The sequence below is a fragment of the Panonychus citri genome, unplaced genomic scaffold (assembly GCF_014898815.1).
Source record: "Panonychus citri isolate SS breed McGregor unplaced genomic scaffold, ASM1489881v1 Contig00095, whole genome shotgun sequence".
NCBI lineage: Eukaryota > Metazoa > Arthropoda > Arachnida > Trombidiformes > Tetranychidae > Panonychus > Panonychus citri.
Window position 1 is genome coordinate 63706 of NW_026515500.1, and position 20889 is coordinate 84594.

Genomic DNA, 20889 nt, shown 5'->3' on the forward strand with positions numbered 1-20889 from the left:
ATATTAACTCGTTAACTGTTCCCAATGAAAAGTAATGTTAACAAATACATTTATTATCCAATGGTAGTAAGAGTGAACCTTTTTTTTTTGTTCTCGTCGATTCATTCACTTTCTCCGTGGGTGTATTATCATTAGATTCAAGGTATTACATAGACATGGAAGCAAATTACACACAATTGCTACTAACAAGTAGTCAGTCTATGAGTGTTGTTGTTGTTGTTGTTGTTTCTCTCTCTCTCTCTCTCTTTACATTTGACAAAAGTAAATCCATTGGAAGGTAAAAAAAGAAAATGAGAAAAGCAGATTATTCTGATAGAATCATTGGAATGGTAATATTGTATTACAATGGATTCTTTTCGGTGACTTCTGTAAACTCAGCAGAAAATGTCATCTCTCCTCCAATCTGTCAATGAGAATGCTGTTCAATGTTCATGAGATGCAAAATAAATGATCGTTTATATTGCATCAAGTTTTACTCTGATTTTTTCTTCTTCTACTCTCGAACTTTGTTTATTTATGATAATTTGTTTAACAACAACAAAGAGAAAAAAGTTCAATGATCGACTGATGAGAGTTCGTGATGAAAAGAGAGAGAGAGAGAGGGAGAGAAAAAAAAGTTTGGGAGTAAAAATTTAGTTATCTGAAGAAAATATTATCACTATTCTTTCATCATGTCAGATTATATGATGGAATCAGATTATTTTCAGAAAAATTTTCCTTCCAATTCTAAAACTTAAATACAATTTATTTATTTGTCTCTCTATTTCATTGAAGAGCCTGCTGAATCCTCCATGATCTCAGCTATCTGCTAGTTTATTTAAGCCTTGATCATTATCGATATTGAATTTAAGGTTACATTGTAATCATTTGATAACAGTTCATGTTCACCTTGTAGTATTTATTAACACTTTAAGCTTTACAGGGTATCTTCATTGTTCACAATTGTAAAGGGTCAATTGTAATTGCAATTGTTTCTCCTAAAGTCCAAAGAGTTTGGATAGACTTTTGATTTTAATTATTCTTTAGCTTGATTCATGTTCATGTAGTATTTTCATTTGTTAGCTTGTGATCCTATTCTTATAATCAAGTAAACTGAATTAAATTTTAGGTTAATGGTTAATTTATTATTAATGAGTTGATTAACTTTGAACAATAACTAAATGAAAAGATGATCAAGCTAATGTTAATTATTGTAGAAAATGAATTTCGCTAGATGATGAAAAATATTATAATTCTGAGTTTGATGATCAGTATAATCAATTTAAATTGATAAACAACAGTTAACTTTGAGCATTATCAATAATATTAATGATAATTTTTGATTATCCTTCATCGTGTAACCTAAATTATTATCATTATCTTTGATTACTATTAACCCTTTTTCATTTTTAGGGATTTTTTAACTTCTTTTTTTCCATTAACATTTCACTTTCATGATTCTTATGATTATGAACATTTCCCTTTGCACCAGAGATCATCATGTAATAGTATGTAACAACGGTAGTGTTGGTTACTTTTGGTAGAGATGAAGGTGATGGTGTAGGTACATGAAAGATTGAAGATGATGTAACAATAACTTGAGAATGTAGGATAGAATTCATAATGATAACATGAGAAAATTATGAAAGTAGGAAGAAAACCATGATGATTATGACGAGAGAAAAAGAAGAAGAGAGGAAGAGAAAAAACAAACACTCTATCGTTATTTCATATATATAAGAAAGAAGATCTTCTATCGAGTTCTAACCTCCAACTTCATCTTTATTTTCATCTTTCACTCTCTTCATCTTCTTGGGTTGGAATAGTGTGTCTCTCCATTAGAAGATAATGCATTATATTGGTTTGATACATGCTTTTAAACGGAACCCAACCGAGAAGATGTGGAGAAGGATGAGGATTGAGATGATGATAAGATGGGTAAGAGATGTAATAATTTCCAAGGCAAATCTAATTTAGACTCTATGCAAAGCTCTCTCTCTCTCTCTCTCCTTTTACACTTTTGCTCTTTTATTAATATTATCATTATATTATTTTATTCTGTATTATTATCAGCCCAAAAATACTGATCGTATTTAATATTGATTGTGTGCTTTGTGTTTGATTATAAATGAGCTAAAGATATCAAATAGTTGATGATGATGATGATGATGATGATGATACAGCCAATTGGGACTAAACAAAAGGGGCGAGGGTGGGAGTTGAGGAGGAAATGGGAATTATGGGTTAGTCTAGTTGGACGCGAGGGATAAAGTTTTTATTACAATTTTAGCTCCTCACTCGAAGAAGAGAGAGAATGAGAGATATACAGAAAAGCTCTGGGGATAGTAGAGGGAGAGGGTAGATTAACAATATAAATGAACTATTGATGGGTAGACAAAGAGACAAGGTAAAAGGCAAAGCGAAGACATCCAACCATCATCATCATCATCATCATCATCATAAGGAACATCAAACTCACGCTAATGAAACATTTAATGTTTTCCTTGAGGGCATAAAGATAACGATAAGAAACGTAATCACATGAGGATTTAGTTTTGCTCATACAAACTGAAAACTTGAACAAAAGTAACTCACAATTGACCCAACAAACAATCATGTTTTGATACCCATCATCCCTTACGGTTTGATTACTTTCAAATACTCCTCATGGATGTTTAAAAAAAACACTCAACTAGTAACAAAAATTTAAATATATTCTAATGAATAATTTTTCTTTCTCACAATAATTCACAAATTTCCATGTGTAAAAAATAAAATGTCTATGACATTGAGCACAAAACATTATGAAGAAGCCAATTAACTTACTATTACCATTATACATAACATATTAACATAGACATTTGAATATTTTTTGTTACAGGGAAAACCGTTAATGATGATTAAAGAGTAATTTAAAATGTAATAAATGATTAAATACTGCAAATGATTAACCTAAATATCATTCACATTGATAATGATATTGATTATGAGTATCTGTTAAAGAAAATGTTAACATGTTTCAATGACAATTTTCATAATGAATGGAAGAAAAATGTATAAAAAAAATCCATAGACTCTCATTGATTGTGACAAAACAATGGGCTATACGATAACAAGTAGATGTACCCACTTGACAATTTTTATATATCACAACATTATCATTGATTAAACTAAATGTTACAATCAAATTACGTAATTGATTATCATAATACTCACAGAGTATTGGGAAGGGAGAGACTGAGAGATTTTTAGTTGAAAATCTGAATTTGTGTAAGTCTGATCAATGGAAACTCAGTCAATCACATTGTCGCCTCTTTAATCAATTTAAAATTTTGATGGATTACATTTAGTCCAGTGTAATAATAATCACCGATGTTTAATATAAATAATGATGAGGGGAAAAGCCTCAATGCTACAGCCTAAGAGAGAGCGAATCATCAATGTCGATATTCAATATAATATATCAGCAACAATGTTCCAATATACATAATATTGTATTCGAGTAGAAAATTGAAACATTTTTTCTACGGATTTTGTCCTTTTTTTTTGTTCTATTTGCATTTTAGTTGATATTCTGTAGTCAAGGTTGTTGTTTATTATCATTATCCTCCTTTTCCTATGGCTACTCCTCCCTCACATCCTTCCAGCCGATTCTGTTGGACTTTATCAGATAAACATTATTATCCAAGATTTTACCATTGGATAAGCAAACCAAGGTTAAGGGCAGTTATCACTAGATAATCATACTGATGGACTTTAGAATTTATTACCATCATCATCAATGGGTGAGTCTTGATTAGTAAAATGAGTCATAATTTTTACTATGTACTATTATTATCATTGTTATGATTTTTGTATCCTTGGTGTTTCTGTATTATAATTTGATAAATTGAACATTATTATTAGTCAAGTTGATATTTAAAAGGTTATTATATTGATTGGTCTTGAATTTAGGCAGTAAATTAACTAATCAACTCATCAAAAGTTGGATAAGTTTTTGTTTTCCTCTCGAAAACTTTTTTTTATTTCTCGATTATCATCATTTACTTTATATATTGATTATCTGAGGGTTGATCTTTTGATTGTGATAACAATCAACAAAACAATAACTTGGAGTGATTAACGTAAACAAGTAATCAAAATAAACAATTAAATACTCTGATGAGTTAATTAAAAGCCTCGTTAATTTAGACTCTTCTTGCATTATAAATGCGATTCTCTCTCTCTCTCTCTCTCTATTTGGTTTATTCACATTTTTCCTATCAAATCTAATATATTTTTCTTAATTAATTAAACTACTTTTATCTTCTCTTCTTCAGAATCCTCAGAATCCTCATCTTATTAATATCAACTAAGCTTCCATCTGAAAATTCAATTTGATTTTCTCACAACTTTTCTTTCTTGTATCATTTTCTTATACCACTTGAACACTCAGTTCAATTTCACCATGATCATTATCAAGTGATACTTCAAGTTATTATTATCCATTTTTTTCTGTTAATATTTCAACAATATCGCTTCAAGTGTACATATTAAAGCTTTTTTTCTGCCCTCCTTTAAGATCTAAATCTTGAATCTTACAGATTTTCATCCAATCTTCATGGAGAAAGTAATAATAATCAACCATAATAGAAATATAATGATCATGATGATAAAGGTGGCGGAGGTAAAGGAAGGTGAACAATTTGGCCCTTGGTTAACCAGCGGAAACATTGAACATTGTAACAATCAAATTTCAATTCAGAGACTCATTGTGTTCATATATAAAAGATCAGAAGCCTCATGTATAATACAGGGAACACAATCTACTTTACCTTAAATCCCATTCAAACAAATTACTTTGTAACTATTATTGGCCATATATATGTATCTCCAATAGCCACAATAGTTTTATTATTCGAGCTAATTGTTAATATCATTAGTGACATAATTTATAACATATTCAAGAGGACAAATGTGTTGAAATATATTAATTCAAAATAAATATTGCATATATTTTATTATGAAATATTAATCAAACCATGATGATGATTTCTAATGATAATTTTTTCAAAAAATAAATCTCAATATATTCACATTGAAAAGTATTAATATTTCAATATCAAATGAACAGAGACCACAAATTTACATATGAAACTTTTTATTTAATTAAACTAATCTTATGAACCACAATTAACTTTAGGTTAACCTTTAAATAGGGATAAACTTACAAGGATTAATATACATAAGTATTAATCAACTTTCATCAAGTGCATATGATAATAAGTCTACATCCCAAATGAATATCGGAAATATGTATTTACATGAATATATCCGGAAATGGTTGGTTTTCCTTGAGGATAAATGATCATTATTTCACAATAGAGAGAGAGTAAAAAACAAAGTGACCATGATAATGATACCAAAGTGTTAGCATATGCTAATGATTTCGCAATTGTTGGTAATGGTCAACTGATTAGGATGTGTGCACATCCATAAGTTTGATGGTCAATAGTATTTACAGTAGATAATTGTAATTAAATTGTCCAATTGTTGTCCATTCATTTAATATGCTTACGCTATTATTATGATTATCATCATTCTTATATTAAATTACTGATTATTACTATTATTTACCATATACAACTCGAGTAAATTCAATATTTATATTATTTATATTGTATCTGTTTCTTTCAACGAAAACCCTTAATGAATTACAATTGAATCAACTGTTAATTAAATATAAACCAGAATAGATCCACACACACACACACACACACATAGTATTATCATTGTAATCACATTTTTACCAGAGAAAAAAATTATCTTCATCATAATCATCATTTGTATCACATGATTAGGATGTAGTTTATTACTTATTGGGATGAAACAATAATCATTTGTATTCACATTGACAATCTAATTGTTTTCCCTGGTCAAGTAGTCAGAGAGTGAGAGAGAGAGAGAGAGAGATGATGATGGTCAACAATATCATCTATTATAATTCTGATGCTGTTGTCTCATTAATTTTTTTCCATGATACTTATTATTGTAATGGTTCAATTGCCTACAGGGGTAATTGTCTTTATCATCTAATTAAAGTTGTTATTAGTTATAATTTAATCAATTCAATCGATCAATTATTCATCAAGAACAATCAACTGATTCAACAATTTGTAATATATTTTATTGTCTCAATGAAAAACTTAATAAATGAAATTTTTTTTCTCTCTAAACTAATAATGAATATACTTAAATTGTTGACTATTAATTTTGTTTTCATCCTTAATCATATTGTTCATGGTAAGGAAACACTAGCGGCGGAAATTGAATTAATTTAATTTTCATTGATAAATTGCCAACATGTTAATGTTTATATTTATATATTTGTACTAAATAAATTAATTTGAAGATGATGATTATTAATATTGATCTAATATGTAAAATTTTAATACAAAGTGAGTATTCAAATGTATTCATATATATATATGAACATTTAGATCGTACCATTAATATAATCAAAAGGTTATGATTAAAATTCAAGCAACAATCTTGATTTGATTTAACATTTAATTCATATGCAATCTCATTTCAAGCCAATAAAATGAATCAATTAAACTAATTGCTATGGTTTGATTGCCTGGTAAGATTAATTGTTTTTCATGAATGATTTTCAACTTTTCAACTAATCAATAAAGTTAATGAAAATGAATTAACATGATATTGCAGATTCACAGTTAATTTGACAGTTAAAAGTTGGATAAGAAAAGCAAATCAAACAATAATGTTAAGTTAATTTCTCCTCTAGATTGAGGAAACAATTAAATGTCAAGCCCGTGAAAGTGGATTATCATTTGTAAAGTATTAAATACATTAAATCACGAGGCAAATGATTAAAAGGCCGAAAAAACAATCAATAAGGTTATCAGTATGTGTGTAAAAAGTGTAATGATTATATTGTAATCAGCAGTAACAAACAACACGAATGACAATCCATTTAATAGTTACTATTGGGGAACTCTGAATATCCATCATTATCAGTTCATCATCACCACCACTCTTACACTCACTATTTAGCATCCTCATCCTCATCCTCATCCTCCTCTTCAACAGCCTTGTTGTTTTTTCATCTTTTTGTCAAATCATTTGTCTTACGATGTTTTCACGCTCCTCTGATCCCTCATGGTTTTTTTCTGATCCGATGATCCGTTGATTACTCATATATACTATTGTTATTTTTTTCTTTTCCTCCTCTTATCTTCATATATCGACTCATCCCAAGCTCATCATCATTCTTATCATCATCTTTTTCTCTTTCGTTTTTCCCTCTATTCTCATCATTTCTTGTTGATTATTTGATTCGTATTTTGTATTTCATCGAGTTAAACCTTTCCTTCCTCATCATCCTCCTTCATCCTTTTATCTTCTTACTGTGGTTACCTTTGGGTTGTTACTTTCTCTCCCTTTCTCATCTTCGACATCATTTCCTCTTCTTCTTCTTCTTCTTCTTCTTCTCAATCATCTTCCACCTCTCTATCAATCTATCTTTGGTTTCTTCTTGAAGGTAAAAATGGATAAACATTTTTCTCCTAATGGATTAAGGCTTTAATGCTTATTATTATGTCAAGTAAACATCTTCATCCTCATCAACCAAGTAGCTCTAATGGTCAAATCGTATGATTTGACTAAAAGATTTCAGAGTTTCTCCCAATTAACAAATAATCGTCCAATTATGATTTCCCCTTTCATCTGTTTGTCTCATCTCTCATCATTATCAACCCTTAACCATCAACCAATAAGACCAAAATGTCATCATACAAAATCTATTGTTCAAACAAGATGAAAACAGGATAACGGTAAAAGGGCAAAGGACAGAATCCACCTTATCTTTTCTGGACATTCAATTGTATCATTCGATCAACTGGCCAAATGTCAATCTATCCTTTTTATCCCATCATCATTCACTTTCTCAGCATCATCCTCATCCTTTATCTTTACGACAATTAACAATGCTCAACAATACCTTGTTAGTTAATCACATTAGGCACAAGAACTAACAAGCAACTTTTATCCAAATTGAGTCTCAACAAACAGAATGAAGAAAAGAGAGAAAGATGAAAACAATATAAATAATTCATCAAATTTAATTACAATTAAGAAGCCATGAAATTACAATTGATACATGTATTCATCCTGGTTCATCCTTTATAAAAATGAGCTTTGAAATGTGACACAATCATAATTAGATGAAACTTTGAACAACTGAAAAAACGTCAATAATTAATTATCCATGTTAATTGAACCAATTATTATACAATTAGTAGTGTAAACACAAACAATATAACAATTAAAAGCAATTAATAATTAAGATTTACTATGGAAAATACTTATCACTTTTAAAATAGAGACTAAAATGAGAAGATGAAAATGTTAATATTAATGAAGAGATAATTTTTGCTTTTTGTATCTATGGATTAAAAAAGTGATTAATTAACTTTTGATTTAACTTGAAGCTTTTAAAAAACTTTATTCTGTTAATTATCACATCGGACTAACCCAATTAAATGCTTGTTAATGTCCATAAGTGTATATATTAGGAGTAACACACAATTAGCATACTTTGTTAGTAGGGATGAGATTTTAAATTAACAGCAATTAACTATTATCATGATGATCAGAGTATTAGAAAAGGTTGAAAATTTATTAATAATTAATAGAGAAAATTTTTCCTCATAATTATTGAATTACCATAATAATTGAACTAATCAATCACAATTAATATTGTTCCATGAAAACTATACATATGAATGACAGATGAATTCATATTCCAATTCATGATTTCTCATCATTCTCATTTTTTTTTTAATATCTTGATTATCATTCTTATTCTTGAAAAGTAAAAATGTCACCATTGTCATTATTTTCTGTTCTATTGAAAAAAAGAAGAAGAAAATTCTCAAATGTCTAAAAAAATGAATATAATATTCTAGATAAACAATATTCATAGATAATGATAAAATTTTGGTTCATTCACCATGAGGAAATGTTTCAAATTCATTCATTCACTGAATTCATTAACATGGATCTTCTTGAAAAGTTATAACCGAAAAATATCAACAGAGATAATATTTGATAACTTTTGAATTTTTCAGCTAAAATCTCATGAAACATGAGGAACATAACAACAACTATCATTAAGGAATAAGATTTAAAAGAAAAGGACAATTTTCAAAGTATAGATCATTATATTTTCGAGTTAAGTTTTTAATAGAGAAACTTTTTCGAAAAAGTTTCGAATTGGATTATCTGGTTAAATAAGATAGAGATTGAACAGTTTGAGAAAAAAGTAATTCTCACAAGAAACTTATGATGGTTGGTGCATTATTATAAATTAAATCTCGATAAATTATCTAGAATTTTGATTCATTAATCAAAATGATAGCAGGAAATTTGCCATGTTCACAATTTTTCATCTACGATTTTCTGTTAGACGAGATAAAATTGATACCAATTGTCATTTCATAGTCTCTCTTTTGGATAGAATCTCAATCAATTGTCATGACCATCTTGGTCTGATTGTGTTTCCAGTTCTGCTTCAGTTTGCATCTTTTCAAGTGGACACATGAAATCACATGAAACTCTGGATCAACTCATTTAAAATTTTATCAAATGATCTGCATGTAAAATGCTAATAACTTGGTGAACAAAGTTCATACTCTCTCTCTTTGAAATTTCTCAATTTACTAGAGTTATTGCCTCCCTCAAGTTCATTTTCAACTCTCTTATATTATCTTCAGAATTTCATCTAGATATAAATATATAGAACCATCAATAACTCTTATTGTAAACTGAATAACCCATTACGATGAAAATTGTTTATTTCAAGTGGGAAGAAAAAAGTTTTCATTTCAAAGTATTCATTATATTTTCTATCAGTAAGATATCATCATGAGTCTGATGATTATTGTTATCTAGATGATTTTAGTTATCATGATGTTTTCTATTATCATCATCACTTATCATTGAGATGTTTTCATTTTTTGCTCTCTCATTGACTTGAGATTCGAGCTAATAATCATCATAAATGAATTTTCATCATCAAAACCACCATTACAACTGATCAATGAACTATTTTAAGAGAAAACTAAACTGACCAGTTGTTCATTAATTGTAAAGTATTATATCGGCTGATGTTCATGTTGTTTTTAATGAATAATAAAGTTAATACAATAATGGAAATCGGTTTCTGTGAATATGAATTCATTCAATTTATCACATAAGCTTTTAGTGCTCAGAGAAAACAACTCCTTGCAAAGAGATTCAATGTTCCCGTTGAATCGTTAATTTGATTATTCCATTGAAAAAGGATGAGATGAAAGGAAAGATAAGGAAAAGATAATATTCTGTCTTTTAATCTAATACCCAGAGTATTTTTGATGTTACAGTTACCAGAGAAAGTCTAATAATCTCAATGAGATGATTTAGATGCTGAAGGGAAGGTTAAAGATGATTCAGATATAAAAAGTAAGTTTTTCATTCACTCACTGAATAGATACATGAGATTCATGAATTAGTGTGAAATAAAATGAAGATGAGAAAGTTAACATCCCGATAATTGGATGAGATGACAATGAAAAATTAGCAACATCACGGTGAGCAATTATCAAGAGAGAGAGAGAGAGAGAGAGAGAGATGTTCGGAATACATGATATTCTCAGAAATGATGATGACGATGTATCTTCATCTTCATGATAATTTGAATTCTAGTTTTCAATTTTGTTTTTTCCCTGGTTTTCCAAGTGTTTATTCAGATGCCTACAACTTGGTGTCTAAACTTTTTTCTGACTCTGTTTACTGTTTCCTTTCAACATGATGTATAAGCATGATAATTTTTTTGAATGCTAATATTTAATCAGTCACCAGACAGTTTCTTACTTGACAGTCTGAATAATAATCATGTAATAGTTATCCTGAAGATAATGGTAATAATAATAATTTAACAATCATATTAATACTTCAATGATAATGGTAATTTAATAATAGCTTCTGTACTATCTTTAATATGGTTAATGAGATGATTATTTCTCATGAATTTGAATCATAAAAAAGTTTCTCTTTTTTCTTCATGATGAATCAGATTACTTTGGATAGTTTTGTGTCACTCTTTTGACTACCAAATGGGTAATAGAAAGTTCTGTGGGCCATTCTGAACTTTTTCAGATATAAAAGTTAATCGTCTATTTATCCTTATGGATTAAGACTTAGATTTACATGATACTCTGAGTCTTTGGTGCTTGAAATGAAATACAAAGTAACAGGAAAGGTAATAAGATAGTTCATGTAGATAAATTGATTAACTTTGAGTCAATTTAACAAAAGGTAATTTAGTACAATTAAGATTGTTATACTGCAGAATCAATTTAAAATTCAAAGTCTAACTTTCTGATCTAATTCTATTAAGTCTTGGCCCTTTGATTTCCCGGATTATATTCACTGAAATCAAATTAATCTACACCATTTGCGGAAATCATGTAAACTTATCTGGAGACAAAGTTTTCCTAGGCCATAAAAGTGATCTAACAAGAAGAGTTGTAAACAAAATTAATCGAGAGCAATTCATCATGATTAAGTTCAAAAGCTCATATAATCAAAGTGAATAAATTTACGCAGTTAGCAAATCTCAGATTTTCAGTGATAATAAACAGCTTGATTGCATATAATAGTTAATTGATTTACTTTATTAATTTATTATCAATTTGATTTCTTTCTGGTCGTACCCTAAACAATCAGTATTGCGATCAATGTTGACAATTATTTTAGGATATTATCAATATTTAATTACTATGGTCACATAAATAATCCAATAAAATTTTCATCTCATCTCATCAACATCATACAACTTTACAATATTTCAGCACAAACAAAAAGTCCCATTCAATTAATTACAGTTATCTTGAGGCTCATTCATCATCTTCATTTGAGGCTGAGCTCAGAGACTCTCATATGACACATTTAGTTTTCATAATCTCAGATACTTATTATTGTTACAAACTCATGTCGAAATTTAAAACCTCGGCGTTATTAATTCGTTCCGTTTCAAGTAGATAATATGTTCGGTAGAAAAGTTTTAACGAAAACAAGAATTACAAAAATCGAAAATAAAAAAAATCTTTACTACTTATTTTCTGTTATCATCATTATTTCAAGTCGCTTTTCTTAGTTATTATTGTCGAACAATTTTTTTTCTCTATCATTGTTTTTCATCAACTCAACTTTCATCTTCCCAGTTGAAATCAGCTTTTTTCATCATATTCCTGAGATATTTTCAAGTTTCATGAGGTTGATCATTCATGTATAAAACCAGAGGCAACGAAATTGCATTCACTTTCCAAAGATATTTCATCCGATTTTTTCTTGAGTCTTTTGCTATCATCATCATTGTACACATTCTTATTTTTTTCTCACTGAAAAAAAAAGTTCCAAGAGATAAGTAAAAGAGCAATAGGGAAGCTTTGATGGGTCTCATGGTGACCTCAATATTCTGGTTCAGTTTAATATATTTTAAGTAAGTTAGTTGAGTAGCAATAAAATTTCATGCAACTTAAATGAATTACATGAGAGTTGAGTCTTAAATCAGAGTAAAACAAACAAAAAGGAGGAAGAGTTGAAAGGGGAAAAGATTCAGTAAGATGAAGATAAATTGATGCGCTAACATGATGGTGATTACAGAAAAGGACAGGAGACAAAGATGACAATGATGATCATGATGATGATGATGGTGAGATGGAAAATCAACAATGAAAAAGTTCCAAGTAAGATTGAGAACTGTGTGTGTGTTTGTGAGAGAAGAGGAAACAACAAAAGACTCGAAAGATAATGTCACATATTCAATGGTCACCAGGGAATCCAAATTTTGTTATTTTGTTTAATAAAATTCATTCTTTTTGGACTCTGTCCAAAAATCTCATGAAATCCTTACTTTTCTCGAGTAATAAATTGTCTTTGAGTTTTCCCTCAATGGAAATAATAATATAACAGAAAATAATGATAATAATTTAGCAATTTTCCCTTTCCCCCTTCCACTCATTTCAACTCCGCCAATTCACTAGAATCAATAATTCAATCAGGATCATGATACTTTGCTGAGCAGCTTTTAACCATCTAAAATTGATTCAATGGACAATGTTCAAGGAAGCAAAACTGGTTAACCATATCTTTAGAGCACAATAAACTTTCAATTTCAAACGTTTATTGAATTTCGGGTTTTTCGTAAATTTTTCATTGAGAATCTTTTGGCATTCTCAGGATTGGAAATTGTAACACAGATTATCAGATCTTTTCATATGGTCAATTACAATGTATCCTCTAAGATATAATAGTAAATAATAATCAAAACTATTTAACACAATTTTCTGATCTAAAAGATTCGTTCCAGTTGATTAAAGTTTAGTTATCATGACCATGAACACATTTTCCGATAATATATAAAAGTTTATCATCTACATTAAATATTAAATTGAGCTTAGTTTATCACTTCATCATCAAGATAATATTGAATTTATTAATAATAATGAATCACCTGAGTATTAGATTTGTAGATTATTGATTGTTAATCATGTTAATCAGTTGGAAAGCCCATAAAATTAATCCACACTTTGGATTATCTTTAATAAATACGAATTAAGGTAAAATAATCAATTTCTTTCAATGTGATAATCCGTTTCTTATCTATTAATGTATTAAAATCTGAATACTCTCGAGTGATTAACTCTAATCATCAAGTGGAAAACCTTTACTATCAATTCTTGATTAATTATTCTCATCTACCTGTGTGTGGATTTTTTTTCCTTGTGATTCTGAGTGAAATAATAGAATCACATTGATTGGAAGGTTGATTTTTTGTTTCGAAAGTATTTCAATTGAATGGAAGAAGATGAAATGATTAAGAATACAAGACAAGAAGAGGAAGATTAAGGAGAAGATGAAAAGATGAAGCTGATTCGTTTACCTGGAATCGAAAGTGAATGTACAAAGAAAACCCAAATGATAATAATAAGAAGAGAGATAAGATGAAAGTGGTTGAGATAATCATCATTAACTTGGATAACAATTTAATCTTGATAATATTATAAGGTGATTAGTGTACGATTAATTGTGTCTAATCGATTTTGTTTCAATTAGTTTTGGGAAAAGTGATTCAATCAAATCAGTTTCACTTGAGCCTCATTAGAATAGTAAAACAAGAAGAAAACAAAATTACAATGAAAAGCAAAATACTATTAGAAGGTGGTAAAAGTACAAGAGTGAAAGAGAAGATGAAGATGAAGAGGAAGAGGTTGAGAAGGGTGGAAAAGTTACTCAAGGGTGTAAAAAGCAACTCCAAATCGTTGTTCACTCCATGTATAATGTAATATATTCACATGGTATATAAAAGTTACTGAACACCAACAGCTATTAATGTGAACATGAACATTTACTTAAGTAATATTTTCATATACACTGATTATTACTTTTCATTTGGTTGAACAACATTGATTTTTACATTGGAAATTTTTGCTTTTCTCATTTGTTTCCAAACTTTTTCATATTCTAAAAATCAGCTGATCATCAGATGAGTTTCAAATTGTTTGACAGTTTCTTATTTGCTTTGATAATCTAATATACAGTTGGATGTACATTAGATATCAAAGTTGATTAAATTAGATGTCCAAGTAATAATAATTGAGTAAATGGATGGTTGTGGTCATTATGGTGATCGGGATAATAAAAAGATACATGAATATGATAATGGGATAGTTACATCCGTCTGACCTAATTTACATTGTTTTCAGATTCACAAAAGTCGATGAGTTTTTTTTTCTCAACTTTTTTTTCATCATGAAATGTGTATATATTGTTGATTCAACTCATGGCGGTGATATAATGTATCATGAGATTGTTTTGAATGATTGATTATCACCATGTTGAAAGGACTGAGGATTTGTTTCTCTACCAAAACTGAAAATTGTTTGTTTATCATTACAATCTAGTTGAATGTGTATCAACGGAAGATGAAGATTTTTTTTTTCTTTTTCCATGTCCTTCCCTGAGTATTACTACTGAACTTTTCCTCCACCCACTCTTATAGTAGTGAATCATCATCAGAATCTATTGGACTTTTATTATCCAGGGAAAGGCTGAATTAAGAATTGAATTAAGTTAAGATCATCATGATGGTATAAGACTTATCACTTTAATGGGAAAAACTTGATCTCATCAATCTTAACAATCTCATCTCTTTGAGATGATGATGATGATTATCATTTTGTTGATGATAATCGCAACCCAATCAACAGTTCCGACTCCAAATGGAGTCGGAAAAAACGCCAAAATCACCAAACCGACTCCATTTGGAGTCGGAAGCTGTTTGGATGCGTTCCGATTCATAAAATTAGATTTTTTTTTCTTAAAATGAAAATAAAGTCAAAAATTTATGAATGAAAAATTCGAAAGAATATAAATTTATTGTGATATATATCAATTTTAACTGAAACAAGTTGGATCAAATATCATTGAAACAAGTTCATCTTCACTTTTGTCATTATTATCAGAATTTTTGTCTTTAGTAATATTCTTGTTCTTGTTACAAAGTTCTTTTGTCAATTTTTCTCGAATCTTGAATTCTAATGAATCGTCATATTCCATGATTTTCGATTTTCGAAGAATATGTTCTGTAAGAGAAAGACCTTAATCATTAGAAAAACTGTTTTATTAATTTGATTAAATTCTAATTTTTAAGAATTTTGTTCTTAATATTAGAATATTTTCCAAAATCTACTGACTGATGAGAGCTTTCACACGTTCGTGTCCGCGAATAATATCAAAGTCTCCAGAGAAAGGTCCTCCCAATGGATCTTTGAAACCAAAGATAAATGGGAGTGGGAATTTTTTGTGACTTTTTTCGTCTTTAGATTTCAAAAATTCTTGAATCTTATTCTCATCAATGTGTTTTTTACCTAAAGTAGCATTAGTATAATATTCCTTTGGAAAGCATTTATTTACAATTTGGTAAGCAAACGAGAATGGATTACCTTTAGCACACACAGCGGCAGTGCGATATTTATCAAGAGGAAGTTCTAATTTTCCTTCGATAAATATCTTATTCAAATGTTTCTGCTTGTAAGTTTTATCTTCCTGAGAAACTTTAGTTACAAACTCATCTTTCTGCTCACTTTTTTCTTCAATAACTAAATATAAATCTGCAATGATATCAATAACTGAAGATAGAGTTGAATAAACATCTAAAGGAGTCATCAATTTTTTCTTTTCCAGCAATTGGTTTACGTTTACTTTAAGTCTCTGATACTTTTCACTTGAGTCAGAATTTTGTGAAAATCTTTTCTCATCGATTGGATCATCATTTTTATCAGCATTTTCAATTCTTCTTTTGTCTGAATAATCATCAGACTGGCCTCCGTCACTAGCAACTCTTTCTTTTTCTTCTTGGAGACTTGTTTTCTTTTTGAATCTTTTTCTCTTGATTGGAGCCTCCATCTCTTCTAGATCCATAATGTCATCTTCATCATCACTTGAAGTTATTCCATTTTTTGTTTGCAAGTTTCTTTTAGGTATATTTGAATACTTTTTCTCTTTAACATTTGCAATGAAATTTTTGTATTCTTCTTGGTCCATGACTGTTTGAATTGGAAGCTCAAACTTTCCATCCAATGGCTTGTGCTGGATGAAACAGTTTTCACTAGCACACTTTACCATAGTAAGACAATCTCGCCATTCTGGATTTTCTTTTACTGAACTTTCAAGACTTATTTTTAAATCTATAGGAGTTACTACTCATAAGAATAAATTTTCAATTAGAGAAGATAATTAACGAAACCATTTAATAAGGATACTCACTTCCTGAAGCGATGATTTGACCTTGAATCCATTTACCACCAAGGAAAATTTCAAAAACATTAGCGAGATTATCAAAATAGTCATTAAACGGAAGAGAAAAACCAAATTCAGTGAACTTTGATTCACCAACATTAATGAGCACTGGCTGTTTAATTACTTTATAATTCTTGTCCGAAATATATGGCAGGAAAACAACATGTATATATCCTTGTTTATTGAGCTTTGTAAGATTTATCTCCAACTCTTTTGAATTTGATTCACTTCCTTTAAACAATTCTATTCTGGTTCTTTCAATCCTTTTACTTTTAATTACTGGGAATGATGATGAATGCTGAGGCACTTTTGTTTTTTTTGAATTCACAATTTGAGGAGTAACTGAAAACTGGCGTAAGCTAGAAAGAGACATTTTCACATTTGAACAAAAATTGAAACATTTCTACTAAAGGTAAGATTTAAATAGGTAAATTTGAAAAGTCTAAACTGGAAACGGAAATGATTTCCCAAAAGAATTTTATTCAAAAAAATTAATGACTCTGAAAGTTGAAAAAACCTCTTACATATTTAGGTAATTTTCTAAGTTTTTTCACTCAGCATTTGTGATTGGCTGAAAATTGATTAAACCAAGTTTATACACTTGTTGTTGTCATGTGGGGTTAGTAAAGAAAAGGGGAAAGAATCATTTGGAAAGATCAAACAAGTCTTGACTTGTGAACAAAAGTTGATCAAGTTTTCATTTTGATACACAAAAAATTACGAAACTTTCTTTTTATCTGATGAAAAGTAATGGAAAATGAAAAATTAAAAATTTAACTTGATGTATCAAGATTAAATTCAAATCAACTTTTGTTGAAAAAAAATTCAGATTATTAGAAAAATTCAGAAAATTGTAGAAAAAAATTCGATTTTGTGAAGAAATGATTCGAAATCAAAGGAAATTATTCCGAGGTATCAGGATTAATTCGCTTGATTAGCGAAATGAGATTCGGATTTTCTAGAATCATTTTCAATTGATCTGAAGTTATTCCAGCTAAAGCTAGAGATGATCTCATATCAATTACTTCATGTTCATAGGTAGATTTCTCAGGTGGAACAGATTCGGGTTGTTTTGGTAACGCCTGAGTCAAAGGATAATTTTCAACGGTATTTAAAGTTTTACTTATTTGTTCAGATGAATTTTGTTGAGCTGATGTTGATGGTTGATGAGCCAACTCATTTGATGAATTCGAAGCTTGAGTCTGCTCGTTGTCAATGTCAAGTTTACTTTTTTTCCTTTTTGGATCAATGAACTGCGATAAATATCTTTTTCTTGAAGTAGCTGCATCTTTCCACTTTCACTTGAAGTTCGACTAGCTACTTCGTTTCGGGCTGCAATTTTATTTTGGGATTGTTGTTTTTCAATCTCTACTTGCTGAAGGGCCAATAATCTTTCAGCTCTCTCTTCCTCAGGAGTAACTTTCATTTGTTCCTCAAGCTGGTCCTCGTCTTCTTGTTCTTTCGTTGGCGATTTTTTCGATGAACACGAAGGATTTTGAACTTCCATTGGTTGACTTTTTTCTTCACATGAAGGTTTCACATTTACCGGCTCCAATATTGATTTAACTTTCTCTTTTCTTTTCATTGTATTTTCTTCATCATTGAGCAATTTCTCCTTCTTCTTCTCATTTTCCTTTTCTTTTCTTTTCTTTCTCCTTTTCTTTCTCCTTTTCTTTCTCCTTTTCTTTCTCCTTTTCTTTCTCCTTTTCTTTTCTTTTCTTTCTCCTCTCCTTTTTCTTTTTCTTTCTCCTTTTCTTTCTCCTTTTCTTTCTCCTTCTTTTCATTTCTTTTTATTTCAATTTCATCTGGGAGATCAAGCATTTCGTCATCATTATCGAGATAGTCAATCGGTTCATTAGATGTGTTTGATTTTACTTCAGTCTCATCTTGAGCCTGTTCTTGGTCTTCTCCTTCTCCTTCAGCTTCCTCTTGATCTTCTTCTTGATCTTCGTCTTGATCATCATCGTCATCAGTTAAAGCTTTGTAAGCGTCATCTGCATTACAATCATTATCTTCAACGTTTTCATGAGTGTGTTGGCTCGCATGACTTGGAGCATGAACCAGAATCTTCATAAGCTTGGTAATTTGAATCCTTTCCAGCACTAATATCGACTACTGCAATTGACTTGATACTTGCGTCATCGTCACTAATAGGCTCGCAATATTCATTGTCTTTCTTTACTTTACATGTATCTGATATATCTTCAGAATAATCGTCAATCTCTTGCTTGATTGGCTGTTTTGTTTTTATTCTTGACTTGACGTAACATAGAGCCTTAGCGAGATTGCTTGCAAGCAGCTTCTCCATTGCATTATTGTAAGTCAACTTCCCTGACTTACGGACTACATGATCTGGAAAATAGTCGAAAAATTTAGAAAATGAATCATTTAAAATTCAAATCATTTGAAATATATAAAAATCTATTCAATTTGAAAAACTTACCATACAAAGCTCTTAGTCTAACGTCGCCAAGATTTTGTTCATATGTACCAGTGCATGGATTTGAATTCGGGTCTTGATAGCTCCAAATCGAGATCAAACCTTTGTTATTGCCAGAGCCTCTAATGGTTACACCAACAATCCAATGTTTAGGGAAAGCAAATTTAGTAATATTGTTGAGAATTACCGTTGGTTCCAATGTATCGGCTTGTCTCGCAGCTTTGATTGCCATTCGGTAACGTTTAATAGGTAGAGGTAAACATCCTTCTAGGAAAATAAATTTACCTTTCACAACTGTAGCATCATCAGATGGTATTATTCTCATCTTTTTAGACTCATCATAAACACTGAGCTTATATTCTGAAGAAGATGGTGAGAAAGCAGACGTTTGAAAATTGTTTGTAATTTTCTCGTTCATTGTTTCCAATACTTTGATAATTTCAAGGCCAAAAACCTGAATACTGGCATAGCAAATATTATCCAAAGCTGAATAGAGTTTTTGAAAGTCAACCTCCGAAGGAATCTTTATGTTTAAACTTTCATTTAAGTTGTTGGAAGCTTTCTTTGTCAAATCAAGTGAACACTCTGTGTCTTCGGCGCTTAATGAATCAACTGTTTGGGCTGGTTCTGTTGTAGACTTTGTTGATTTCTTTTCTACCGAACTTGATGAAGCTGCAACACTTGGACTACTTTGAAGTTTTGTCTTACTTTTGAGTTTAGTTTTTTCGCTCTTTTTGTCATTTGATTTCTGAGAAATTTCTTCTTTGTCGCTGAGCTTCAACGCAGTAATTGTGTCAATAACCATGAGAAAATCTTCCTCAGAAACTCTAGGAAGACCTTTACAATCAATCTGTTCCATTTGAAGACAATCGACGTTAAACCAATCAACCAATTTACTTTGGAAATTTTTAAACTGCATTTTTGAAGACATATTGTCAACAAAATATTTATAAGATTGTTTCAAATCTTGAGAATCATCTGAAAAAGAATAAAAATCATTAGAAATTTACCCGTACAATTTAAAGAAAATTACTCACCGGCTATTACAACAGCAAGGGCTGGTAATGGAGGGCAACCCGAAACCAAGACATTGATCAGATTTTTTTTGGAGGTTGAAAGGTTTTTCAGATCTTTTGGAATCATTTCATCTTTTACCTTGAAAACAAATGAAACTGTTTTTTCCTTTAAAATACGATCTCTTACACGAACTATGGCAACAACTAATTTCTCACCCATCATGAGATTAAAAAATGAACCGATGAGTGTACACTGATTGGGAATAACTCTTTTTAGTCGGGGAGTAAAAGGTGTTATAAGTCGAACAGTATATTTTTTTCTTTTAAATTTGTTTTCCATACAAAGTAAGAAGAAAATTAAAACAAAATTTAACAAAATAAAACAATTTATGAGAACAATAAATACAATTTAACAATTTAAAAGTCTTATCAAAAAAGGAAATTGAAAATTGATTAAATTCTACGCTTTTTTAATTGGCTGTTTCAGTTACGTTGCCATGGAGACAAGTTTCCATAGAGAACAAACAAAATATTCTATTCTTTTTCATG